General features: G+C 52.5%; 1 long non-coding RNA gene across 2 annotated transcripts; it reads left to right on the top strand.

Annotated features, from left to right (window-relative positions):
• The first annotated feature begins 1,464 nt into the window (after window positions 1-1,464).
• On the top strand, window positions 1,465-8,570 carry LOC309858300. 2 transcript variants are annotated; one of them, XR_014308140.1, is made up of 4 exons: window positions 1,465-1,733; window positions 4,549-4,628; window positions 7,237-7,390; window positions 8,293-8,570. It is a non-coding gene; the product is annotated as an uncharacterized lncRNA (long non-coding RNA). The 2 variants fall into 2 exon arrangements; XR_014308141.1 differs by lacking the exon at window positions 1,465-1,733 and adding an exon at window positions 4,099-4,252.
• The last annotated feature ends 2,967 nt before the right edge of the window (window positions 8,571-11,537 follow it).

Raw genomic sequence — 11,537 nt, 5'->3', positions numbered from 1 at the left:
GCTTATCTTGCTCCCTCCGCGTGGGATTTATCTCTCCCGCGAGATCTTCTTCTCCCTTGGCCCTCCCTTCCCTGTATAATGGTGCATCTTTCCATCTCCAGCTCTTTAGTTTGGTTTTGTGTTTATCTATAGGTCCCCGGCCCCAGTCTGTGGGTTCCTGGAGAAAATCGTCCTAAATCTTAGAGCAGAGCAAGATGCTACACCCGACAAGGAGTAAGTACTAGGTACTCAACAATGCTCCTTAAAGATGTCCACATCCTAATCCCCCTAGCCTCTGACCGTCTGACTTCACCTGGCAAAAAGAGACTTCCCAGATGCAATTAAGTTGAGGGTTTTAAGATAAAGAGATTATCCTGGGAGATCTGGGCTGGACCCTGGCAATCAATCACATGGGTCCTTAACTGCTGGAAGAGGGAGGCACCCCAGCCAGGCCTGTGAGGATGGGACCAGGGCTTAGAGGGCTGAGGCTGTGGGCTCTGAAGATGGAGGAAGGGCCAGAAGGAACCCAGCCCTGCCTTTAGCTCATTGAGCCCCATTTAGGACTTTGTTTCCCAGGGACTATAAGATCCTAAGTTTTTGTTTTTTTAAAGATTATATTTATTTATTGGAGAGAGAAAGCACAGAGAAAGAATGAAAGGGAGAAGCAGACTCCCAGACATGGGGCTCGATCCCAGGACCCTGAGATCATGACCTGAGCTGAAGACAGACGCCCAACTGACTGAGCCACCCAGCCCCTAGGAGATCCTAACTTTGAAGGCACTAACTTGTCTGTCGTTTGTCACAGCCGCAATAGGACTCTGGTGTAGGAGTAGCAGCTAATACTTCTGGGTCACTTTCCCCGTCTGCCTCCGCTGTGCTCAGCCCGCCACGGCTGCTGTCTCATGGAGGGCCTGAGGGCTACAAGAAGTGACTGTCACGCGGGCAGCAAGTGGCAGGCGGGGACTGCAGCCCAGGCAGTCCAGCTCCAGTGCCTGGTGTGTAGCTGCTCCCCTGGGAGAACACGGTGCAAGGGACCTTTGTCACTGTGCTCCAGAGCTGCCCTGGCTGACTGGTTCAGTGTTCTCAGGGAGAATCTAAAATGGTTCAGGTTCCTTCCTAACACAGACCCTAGAGGCAGGAACCTCTCCTCGCCTCTACCACTTCGTATCTTCTTCCCACAGAGGAAGCCGGCAGCCCGGAGCTGTGGCCGCCTGTCCCTGCTGGGAACCAAGTGAGCCTGGAGACATGTCACAGAGCCTGCAACCTCACCCTTGCGTTGGGCCCCCCTGCCCCCCAGGCCTGGCCTCCCACTGAGGAGCGGAGGCGTTAGGGTGCCAAGTTGGCCCCGGGCACTGGCCAGGTGGGCTGTGTGGCTTTTCCCAGAAATTTTCACACTGTGCCAATCTTCTCCGGGAATCCGGGCTGCCCACTGTGCCAGACAACGTGGTAATTCTGCTGCTCTGACCAGCCTCTGTGAGAGCCGGCAGCCCCTGGGGCCTCGGAGTAGGAGGGGGCCACCGGGAAGCACCTGCCCATACCTGCCCCAGAGCCAGTGATGGAGACCTGCATCCGCAGCGCGCGGGAGCATGGTGGACCGGGAGGAAGGGTGACGGGCTCACGAACACAAGGACAATGGGGTCTCCCCGCTCCAGCAATCAAAGAAACACACATCGGTTACCCACTGGATTCGCTAAGTTCAAAATGCTAGGACTCACAGCTGTTGAACGTCCTGGAACACATTTTCTAGAGATCAAGTTAGTATTGATTTATTCTATATTATTTTTAAAATGTATTTATTATGTAACACTCACATATTATTTTGAAAGCTTCTTACTCTCTGACCCACTAATTCCACCTCCAGGGAATCATAATAAAAAGGGAAGCAAAACCAAAATAGGCATCTGGATAATGATTTATGTAGAAGAATCATCACCACAGTGTGATTTATAAGAATAAAAAAAGGGGGGCGCCTGGGTGGTTCAGTGGGTTAAAGTCTCTGCCTTTGGCTCAGGTCATGATCCCAGGGTCCTGGAATCGAGTCCTGAATCAGGCTCTCTGCTCGGCAGGAAACTTGCTTCCTCCTCTCTCTCTTCCTGCCTCTCTGCCTGCTTGTGGTCTTTGTCTGTCAAATAAATAAATAAAATCTTAAAAAAAAAAAAAAGAATAAAAAAAGGAACAAAAGAAATGTCAAAAATTAAGGGCTCAGTTACATAAATCCGGGTAATCTCAGTATGCTCTAGTGCAGATTTTTATAGGACTTTATTATTTTTTACTTTATTATTTATTCCTTTTTTTTTTTTTTTTTTAAAGAGAAAGATTCCTCACGTGTGGGACAGGCAAAAGAAGGAGAGAGAGAGAGAGAGAGAGAGAATCTCAACCAGTGTCCACGCCCTAGCTGGGATCCCGACCTGAGATCTTGACCCTGAGATCATGACCTGAGCCAAAATCAATATTTAATTTTTTTTTTTTAAGTAGACACCATGCCCAGTGGGGAGCCCAACACAGAGCTTGAACTCACGACCCTGAGATTAAGACCTGAGCTGAGACCAAAAGTTGGATACTTGACTGACTAAGCCACCCAGGTGCCCCAAAGTTTATGCTACTTATAACCAGAGTAAACAGGTATTATTAACTTAACCCGTGTTAGAGATGCACAGTCTCATTCGTTGACAACATCTACCAAATGCATCCAGTGTGATGAACACTGATCAGGTCAGGAGCCAGTCAGAGGCGAAACCCTAGTATGAACCCCTTCCAGAAGCTCTTGGGTTTTTGGAGGAGGCAGCAGCTACAGTGGACCTGGTGACCTGGAACCTTTAATGAATGTTTTTTCTGATAAAAAGAAACAGGTCTGGGGGCGCCTGGGTGGCTCAGTGGTTTAAGCCTCTGCCTTCAGCTCAGGTCATGATCTCAGGGTCCTGGGATCGAGCCCCACATTGGGCTCTCTGCTCAGCGGGGAGCCTGCTTCCCCCTCTCTCTCTGCCTGCCTCTCTGCCTACTTGTGATCTCTCTCTGTCTATCAAATAAATAAATAAATAAAAATCTTAAAAAAAAAAAAAAAAAAGGAACAGGTCTGTCCATGAGCTCTGCCAACAGCAGCCCATTAAGCGACTAGCCCTGGGGTGGGCCAGCTGACCTCCCCTTGGAATGCGCCTCAGACATGGCTTCCCAGGAAGGAATCCAGGCCCCTAGGGTGGGCCTTTATATTTTTGGAAACAAAACCCATCAACAACAGGCAAAAGCATTTTCTGCTTCTGCTCTTCAGGGGACCTGGTCCTGACTTTTAGAAACCTGGCTCTGATCTCATAAGTCTCCATCACGGACGCCTCCCTCGCCTACCTGGGCAGCCCTAGGCGTCCCACCACCAGGCCCTCCTCCTGTCGCCTGCTCCTTCAGTGTGATGGCTTTCTTTTCCTGGAAGGCCCAGCCCTGCCCGTGGAAGGCTGAGAGCCGGCCGTAGGATCTGGAGACCCGAGTCTGAATCCAGCCTTGGTGCCTGCAAGCTCTACGGTCTTTGAGCACATTACTCACCCCCTTTAAAGCTCAGTTTCCTTGTCTGAAAAATGGGTATAATCCATGCTCCTTTCAAGGAAAGGAATTTGTGAGTGCTCACTAATTTGAGTATTTCCCGATTTTTACTATGTGCGGCCAGCAAGACACAGAAGAGGCTGTGCCCATAAATGACACTTGGTAAAAGAAAAAAAAAAAAAACTCTAATCCATGTCCCTCGCCAGTTTCCGTGGTGTGAATATCCCACCGTCATCGAGTTCAGGCTATGAACAGTTAAGCGGGTTGGCAAGACTCCTGCATATTTAACCAGTGGCTTTCAGGATCTTATGAGCTTTGCTTGTGGCCACAGAAAGAGCCTCTGGCCAGAACACACAGTCTAGACCCCTGTGTCCTGCTAGAAGACAGGTTTGAGGCAGGGGGAGGTCCTCCCGACCCTACCATCTCTCTTACTTTTCCCCCCAATGCTCCCCATCTCATCTATGTTCAGCCTCCCCTGAGCACACTGCCCCCTCCAAGCGCCTCCCAGCACACCTCAAGCCACTGAGCAAGCCCCTATACACCAATCTTTTTTTTTTTTTTTAAGATTTATTTGTTTATTTTAGAGAAAGAGTATAAGCGGGAGGGCCAGAGGGAGAGAGAATCTGAAGCAGACTCCGTGCTGAGTGCGGAGCTGAGGCCGAGCTCGATCCCAAGACCCTGAGATCATCACCTGGGCTGAAGTCAGATGCTGCATGGACTGAGCCTTCCAGGGTCCCCGACATCGGTATTTTCTTACTACCCAGTGTGTAGAAGTCCTGTCTCTGCTGGACGACACCGACCTGTGGGCAGCTCCCTACCTTACAGGGTATCCCCCATTGTTGGGGAACACTGAGCACAGGGGGTGAGGCCGTGGAGCTGGACAGCAGAGCCGGGAGCCAACCTGTCCTGAACACTTCCTCTGTGCCGGCCACATGGACACAGATTTCTAGAAAAATCATCTCCTGGCTTGGGGAGGCATGGCTAATTATTATTCTCATATAATATAATATTATCACACAATAATAATTATTCTCACTTTAGACACAAGGAAACTGATGCTCTGGGACCCGAGATACTTGTTTGAGGACACACAGATGCTTGGTGCATCTGTCACCACCGAGGTAACATTCCCTGGGCCACATCTACCTTGAATGGACCGCTCTTCCCACCTGCACACCTCTCTTAGAGGCTCCGGGCCTTTGGGAAACCTGAGGGCACACTCACGCCACTTTTGTTGTCCTGAGACTAAGGGGAAGGGACCCTCCAGTTTACTGGGTACTTCCTAGGCACCCCGAGTTCTCGCCACTGCTCTCTTTCCATTGTATCACATACCCCTTGCTCATCACAGGCCCTAGAGTTAATGGGTAAGAAGCATTTGTTGAAAGGACAAAGGCACGTCCCTTGCAGACACAGACCGGGAGGCTCTGAGAGGCGGGGTGACCCACAGTGGGTAAGGAGCGCTGGGCTCTGACCCCGAGGCCAGCAGGCTCAGGGCTCAGGCCTGTCTCCACAGGGGGCTGCCTGTTCTCAACAATGTCCGATTCGCCCCCAGCCCGAAGTCGCTGGGGAGACCGGGGCCAGTCGGCTGTGTTTGGAAAAAGCAGGCGTGGAAGCCTCAGGACCATGGTTACTCATTACCTTTTATTAAGTGCTGATATCGCAAATCCTCATAGATGGACCAAGGGGTGCTAAGTCACCAAAAGTCCAGGCCAGACAAACAAAAACCTTACTGATTAACCAGCCCAGCTTTCCAGGCCTACCAGCTGCTCAGTCGCCCCGGGAGAGGCCAAAACTGCCACCTCGGCCAAGGGGACCAAGGCTCAAAGGGGGGGGCTTGTTTTTAGGCCCAGCTGTCAGGAATCATGAAAACCAGCAATGTCATGGGCCCCTTGACTTCAGTGCCAACTCCTGGAGCCTCTAAATGTCCCGACTGAGGGTGTTTTCCAGGGAAGGCTTGGAGTCCTGCTTCTTCTGACCCCAGGAGACTCTCCCTGTGGGGAAACCGGCTTTCCTCCCTGAGCGGGTGGGGGCTTGGCTGTCTCAGCCACCAGGTCCACCCCAGCATTCAAGCTGGATGGAGTCAGGGACACCGGCCAACGTCCTCTTGGGTGCCCATCATGAGCCCACAAGTCTCGGCTTCAAAGTTTTCGTGCATCCTGTGTGTGGAGAAAAGGAAAAAGGGGAGGAAACTGATTATCGGGAGAAGGGAACTACCACTGAGCAGTGCTGGGAGCTTCAGGGCCCCACAGCTCTGTCTTAGCTAACGCGTGCGCCCATGTCCTGCGGCTGCTGTAACAAAGCGCCACACTTAGGAGCTTCACACAACGTGAATTTGTTGCTGGGGAGTCAGGAGTTTGAAATGGGTTTTCTGGGCTAAAATCAGGACGTCAGCAGGACACCCTTCCTTCTGGGGGGCTGCAGGGGAGAACGCATTCGGCTGCTGTCTCCAGCTTCCAAAGGATGTCTGCTACTGCTGAGCTCAGGGTGACCTCACTGTGGGGTCACCTCTGTGTCTGGGACTCGCACTTGCCTATGTCCCTCCTATAGGTGCCCTTGTGACTCCACTGGGCCCATCTGGGTCAGGTGGGATGATCTTCCCATCTCAAGATCCTGAGCTTTATCATTTCTGCAAAAGCCCCTTTCCACGAACGGTAACAAGGTCCCAGTTTCTGGGGGTTAAGACACGGATATCTCTGGGGAAGAGTCTGTTTTTCCACTGAGCCTGGTGAGTTTGGACGGTCTTTGACATGTTCCCTGACAGACACTATGCCCTAAGGTCACCAAGCTTCCTTCCCCCTGACGCACAGGTACCGGCATTCTGAGCTTCTTCTTCCATAGGGCCATTCGTGAGGGTGACTGAGATGCACCTGCCAGTCTTCTGGGGTGGGGGGAGGGCTTCCTCACCCTTGGGTGCTAACTGAGCTTGGGCTTCTACTGTCCACCATGACTCCTTCTCAGCCTCAGGTTTGGAACTAGACTTGGCTAGACCAGGGTCACAAGGGACCTTGGAAAAATCTACTGCTGCCTTTGACCCGGTTTCCCCTTGCACAAAGGGTCAACGCCATCTCCTCCCCAAAGCGATCCTGAAGATGGGCTGAAACGGTAAACTATAACTCAGATAACTCAGATACCCACAGAGCCCTCCTTGCCCTTTGGAACGAAGATAAGATTCCCAGAGAAAGCAGCCCAGAGTCTTGGCACTTCCCGGCTTATACCCACCAGGGGCTTCGGCAGCACTTCCGGCAGAGCTCAGCCACCCTCCCGATGCCCGCAGACACGGCACTGTCCGGCCCCGGGCACCTCACAACCCTCACCCCAGCTTGTCCACACTGGCTGCTCCAGTTCCTTGAACACACCAGCCAGGGCCGCCTCCTGGGATCTGTGCTTGCTTTCCTTCCTGTGCAGAGCACGTGTCACCTGCGGTGTGGACCCAGCGGTGTGGACCCAGCAGTGTGGACCCACCCGTGTCGACCTTCTTGCCCTTTAGATCTTAGCTCTGGTCCCATCACTTCAGAGAAGCCTGACTTGCCCAGACAGTGTGATCGGCTTCCCACTTATTCCCTGTCACCGTCACCACACCTCGCTTCATTCCTTTGTCCCCTTTGTCACATTCCTCCTCCTCCTGGACACCCAACTGACCACAACTGCCCACTTCCCAGCCCTGGGGTGTGGCCATGTGACTGTGCCCTCGATAATGGCGCAGGCAGGGGTGATGTGCTCTGTTTGCAGGGCCGGCTGAGAAGGAGCTCCCTCTGTGTTCCCCCGTCCCTATCTGTAAGGCCGGTAGATCCTAGCCGATGGGGAGGCCCATCGCGTGACTGTAAGCCTGGGCCCGCAGATCTGGGAAGAGCTCAGAAATTACCCACGCTGGATTTCTCTGGAAGTAAGAAATGCGTTTCTACTGTGTGAGGTGCTGGGATTGTGGAGTTGTCTACCAAGGCTGACGTGTTTGTATTTATGGGTTTACTGTCCATCTCGCTAAAAGGCCCGCTCCGTGAGGCAGAGCCTGGGCCTGTCTGGGCCCCCCTTGACACCTCAGCTCCTGGCACCATCTCTGGCACAAGGTGGTGCACGACCGAAGCCTGCTGAGCAAAGGAATAGATGAGTGAATAAATAAAATTGGCCTGAGTCCCCTTTCTACACTCTAAAAAAATCCAAAGCTAACCTCAAGTTTTTGCAAATCCCCAGGCCCCTGGGATCCAGGGCTCAGAATTGTGGCATTTTGCCGCCTTCTCTGCCGGGTTCCTTATGTCTAGGCATCTTCATTCCGTCTTACTCAACATTAGGACAGGTCGCACGGGGAAGCCCATCCCCTTCTGTGAGCCCGTGTGACACACACACACGCGGCCCGAGGCCTTCACTGAGGTCTGCGGAACGCAGAGGTCGGCATTCACCCCACAGCCAGGCGCCCCGCTCCCAGAGGGAGTCAACACCCGGTTTCAGTTTCTACCCTCCCGCCACCCCCATCTCCATCCAGACATTTCCACAGCCATTTCAGCCTCCTGTCCCCACTGTCTGTGATTTCCTGGTTTCTGTTTCCTCTTCCTCTTCTTCTCTCTGCCTGCCGCATGCTGTCTTTTTACCGCAGTTGCGACAATATCTCCCATTGTGCACACTCTTCTACTCTGTGACCTTGTCTCCCTCCCGTCCAGAGGAGCATGGGGTCTCTGCTCCCTGACTCCAGGCAGGCCCGTGACTGCATCCCCCAGGGAGAGCCAGGAAGGAGTAGTAGTCTTTTCTGAGCCAGGAGCATCAAAGGCAAGATGGCTTCTCCCTCTCCTGCAGGGACCCTTGGCTCGTGGGCGACAAGTCCGGCTCTCTCGAGGCCAGCATCCCGAGAAGAAGCCAAGATCACCTAACGAAGCCTGCCCGAGACTCTGGTCTCAGCCCCAGCTGAAGCCACCAAGCTGGCTTGTGCAGATGCCTTTTGATGTTTCCAGCTCCCCGATGGTGTGACATTCCACTGAGACTTCCCAGCGGAGGCCCAGGCATCGTGGATCCGGCCCAAGCCACCCTAGCTGGGCTCCGTCCCAATTCCCGACTCACAGAATTACGAAGCATAATAAAATTGGGGGTTTCCACCACCAGGTTTGGGGGTGTTTTACCATCCAGTAATGTAGAAACTGGAATGGCTCTTTCCTGCTCACAGGCAAAAAAAAAAAAAAAAGTTTCCCCTGATTTTCTTAAGTCTGGCAAGTTAGTCATTTCTTTTGTTGCTTGTCTCTGGCCTCAGAGTCTCAGATTCCACCCCAAGTGGCTTGTTAAGGTATTTTTCTAAACAAAACTTCTCTCTGAGAGGTGTTCTGATGCCAGCAATTAAGATAGCAAAGCGTTTTATCTCTGCCAAGCGTCTGAGTGCTTGGCGCATACATTTGCTCAGTTAATGTTAGTTTGAAATTCGGTATTCTTTATTGAATTCCCGGGGAGCTGGAAGGTGAAGAAAAGGCTGGGGTAAGGGAGTAACTTTTGGATTCCAGATATAGGCGTTTGGCTCGTGCATTTGGCCCTGGCATTGTAGGACGCAGGATCTCACAACAAAAGAGCCCTTATCAGAAAGTTTAAGAGAGACAATTAATACAGAGAAACAGGCACAATGCTGTCTGAAGAGTTGAGAAGACTTCCAAGGAGGGCTGCCAGATAAAAGACAAGAAGTCTAGTTAAATTTGCATTTCAGATAAATAATAATTTTTTTTCTTGTAAGAATGTCCCCTGCATATTTGGGAACACTGATTCTTAAGGTTACGTCGTTTATCTGAAATGAACATTGAACTGGACATCCTGCGTCTTTATTGACTAATCCTGGGGCTCTTGGATGCATCTTGGAGCTTAGCAACAAGGAAAGCATCTCCTCCTGCGGTTGGGGCAAGGGAGGAGGGGCTGACACCGGGATCCAGGAGCTGAGGCTACCCCCTGGAGCTGGCATCCTGTCAGGGACCTCCAGGCTAGGGCTGGGACCAGGGTAGGGATATGAGAAGCTGCCTGGAGCAGAGGGAGAAACGCCCTAGCTCCTTCCTTGCTCCTGCTCTCTTTCCCCTGCCAAGACCTCCCATGGCCAAACGCATCCAGAAACACTGGCCAGGGAGCCTGGGAAATGTAGTTTGCAAGGGTCAGCCATCGGGGACAGGGTAGACAAAGTGTGTGCGCTACACGTTTCGTCATACATATAAAAAATATAGCAGACTTTTTCAACCATTTCTCGAGCCCTCACAATGTTTGTGGCACCATATTGAGCAATTCGAAGGCATTTTGTCATTCGATCCTTAACCAGACTATAAGGAAGGCGCGATTCTTTTCTACATTTTACCAATGAGGATGTGGATCCTCAGAGAGATGAAGAAATGTGCCCACATGCTGCCCAGGAAGTATGTGTCAGGCTGTCGTCTTTCCTACAGCAGCAGGAGGGGCTTCAGCCCTCCAGGCTGGTAGGGAGAAGGGCAGAAGCGAGAGAACGAACGAGGGGGGTGGGAGGCCAACTTCCATCCACCCAGCCTGCTGGGTCTGGGAGGGCCGCCATCTTGATCCGTGTCCACATGCTTCTGCTAATGCCCGAAATGCCTTCTCATTCTCGCTCTTCCCAAAGGCATCCGATCTGTTTGCTCTTTCCGTCCGACACCCAAAACATACATGTTGGCAGCCACACAGGGGAGAAAACAGCAGAATATAATCATTAAACACCTGAGCCCTGTAAGGTGGCGTGTTCAAATCCTGGCTCTGGCATTGACTAGCTCTGTAACTCTGGCCAAGTTCTTGAAGCTCTCTCTGCCTGTTAGTCTTCATTTACGCAAGGGGGCTGATGGCAACCACGGAGATGATGATCTCCCTGACGGCGATGGGGAGGTCTACGGGACCGTCACGCAGACTGCTCATTGCTCTAGACTGCTTCTGCGTGTACTGGGCCAGCAGGAACCCTGCCTGTGGATGTGAATGTCGAGGGAATTCATCCATGGGGAGCACTGGTACAAAGCCTGGCCTGTAGTCGGTACCCTGTTATTCTATACATTCCAGAATCAGCTAAGCATGGGACAGTGTGCAAAGTTAACAGTCTCTGCATACTGAACAATAGGGAGATGAGGGGGACAGGCAAGCACATTATTTGAGGAGGAGTCAGTCTTGTAGAGGACACAGCAAGGGCATCAAAGAGTCAGGACAAGGGCATGGGGAAGAGCAGATCCACACTTGGAGGCCATGGTGAGATGTTGGGGACAGAGAGGCGTGTGGCAGAGGGAAAGAAGGGAGAAGGGGTAATTTGAGACAAAAAAGGCTGGAGAGGTTGGCCAGAGGCCAATACCATGGGTCTCACTAGCAACTTTGCTGTCGTGGTTGGCACGGAAGATTTTAAAGTCAGGGGCTGGTTGTACAGAGCTGATGTGTGGGCCTCTCACAGGGGCCGGGGAGCGCGGGAGGGAGCTGGCTGGAGAGAATTGCCCTCCACCAGGAGAAGCCAGTCTTAGCCCAGCGACACCAACCTCACCCCTCTCCCACCACCATCGCCACCCACCCACCTGTCACTTCCGTGGGCCCAGGCTGGCACGCCAGGTAACGAGCGCTTCCCGAGCACCCCCACAATGGTGACCCTTGCACTGGGTCAGTCTTGTATTTGGGCAGAGACTTGTGCAAGAGCTATAAGCAGCAGATATGACTGTGGGCATAGATGTGGAAGGGGAAAAGCAGATCGGGCACGGCGCTCGTGATTTCTGGGCATGCCTGAACCCTAGCCCAGAGTGCCCACTGTTCTAGGCTGACGCCATGTGAGGCCCTGGTCCAAAGCTCTGCTGACCTGAGTGACCTTGGGAGGGTCTGTCTCCTCCATTCGACCCAAGACCACATGCTCCAAGCCCCACAGAGGAGCTGAACAAGAAAGTCATGGGGCATCAGATCACCTAGATTTCTTATTTTATAGATGAAAAAATGGGGGCCGGTGAAGGGACAGGGCATTCCTCGTGCCGGGGGGGTGGGGATGACAGGGAGGGCTCTCCGATCTCCCGACCTAGGGCCCTGCCCTTGCCTTCACACTCTGCAACATCACTTCC

The sequence above is a fragment of the Mustela nivalis genome (genome assembly GCF_964662115.1).
Source record: "Mustela nivalis genome assembly, chromosome: 2".
Lineage (NCBI taxonomy): Eukaryota > Metazoa > Chordata > Mammalia > Carnivora > Mustelidae > Mustela > Mustela nivalis.
Note: the sequence above shows the minus strand (reverse complement) of the source record. Positions and strands in the feature narration are given on the sequence as shown.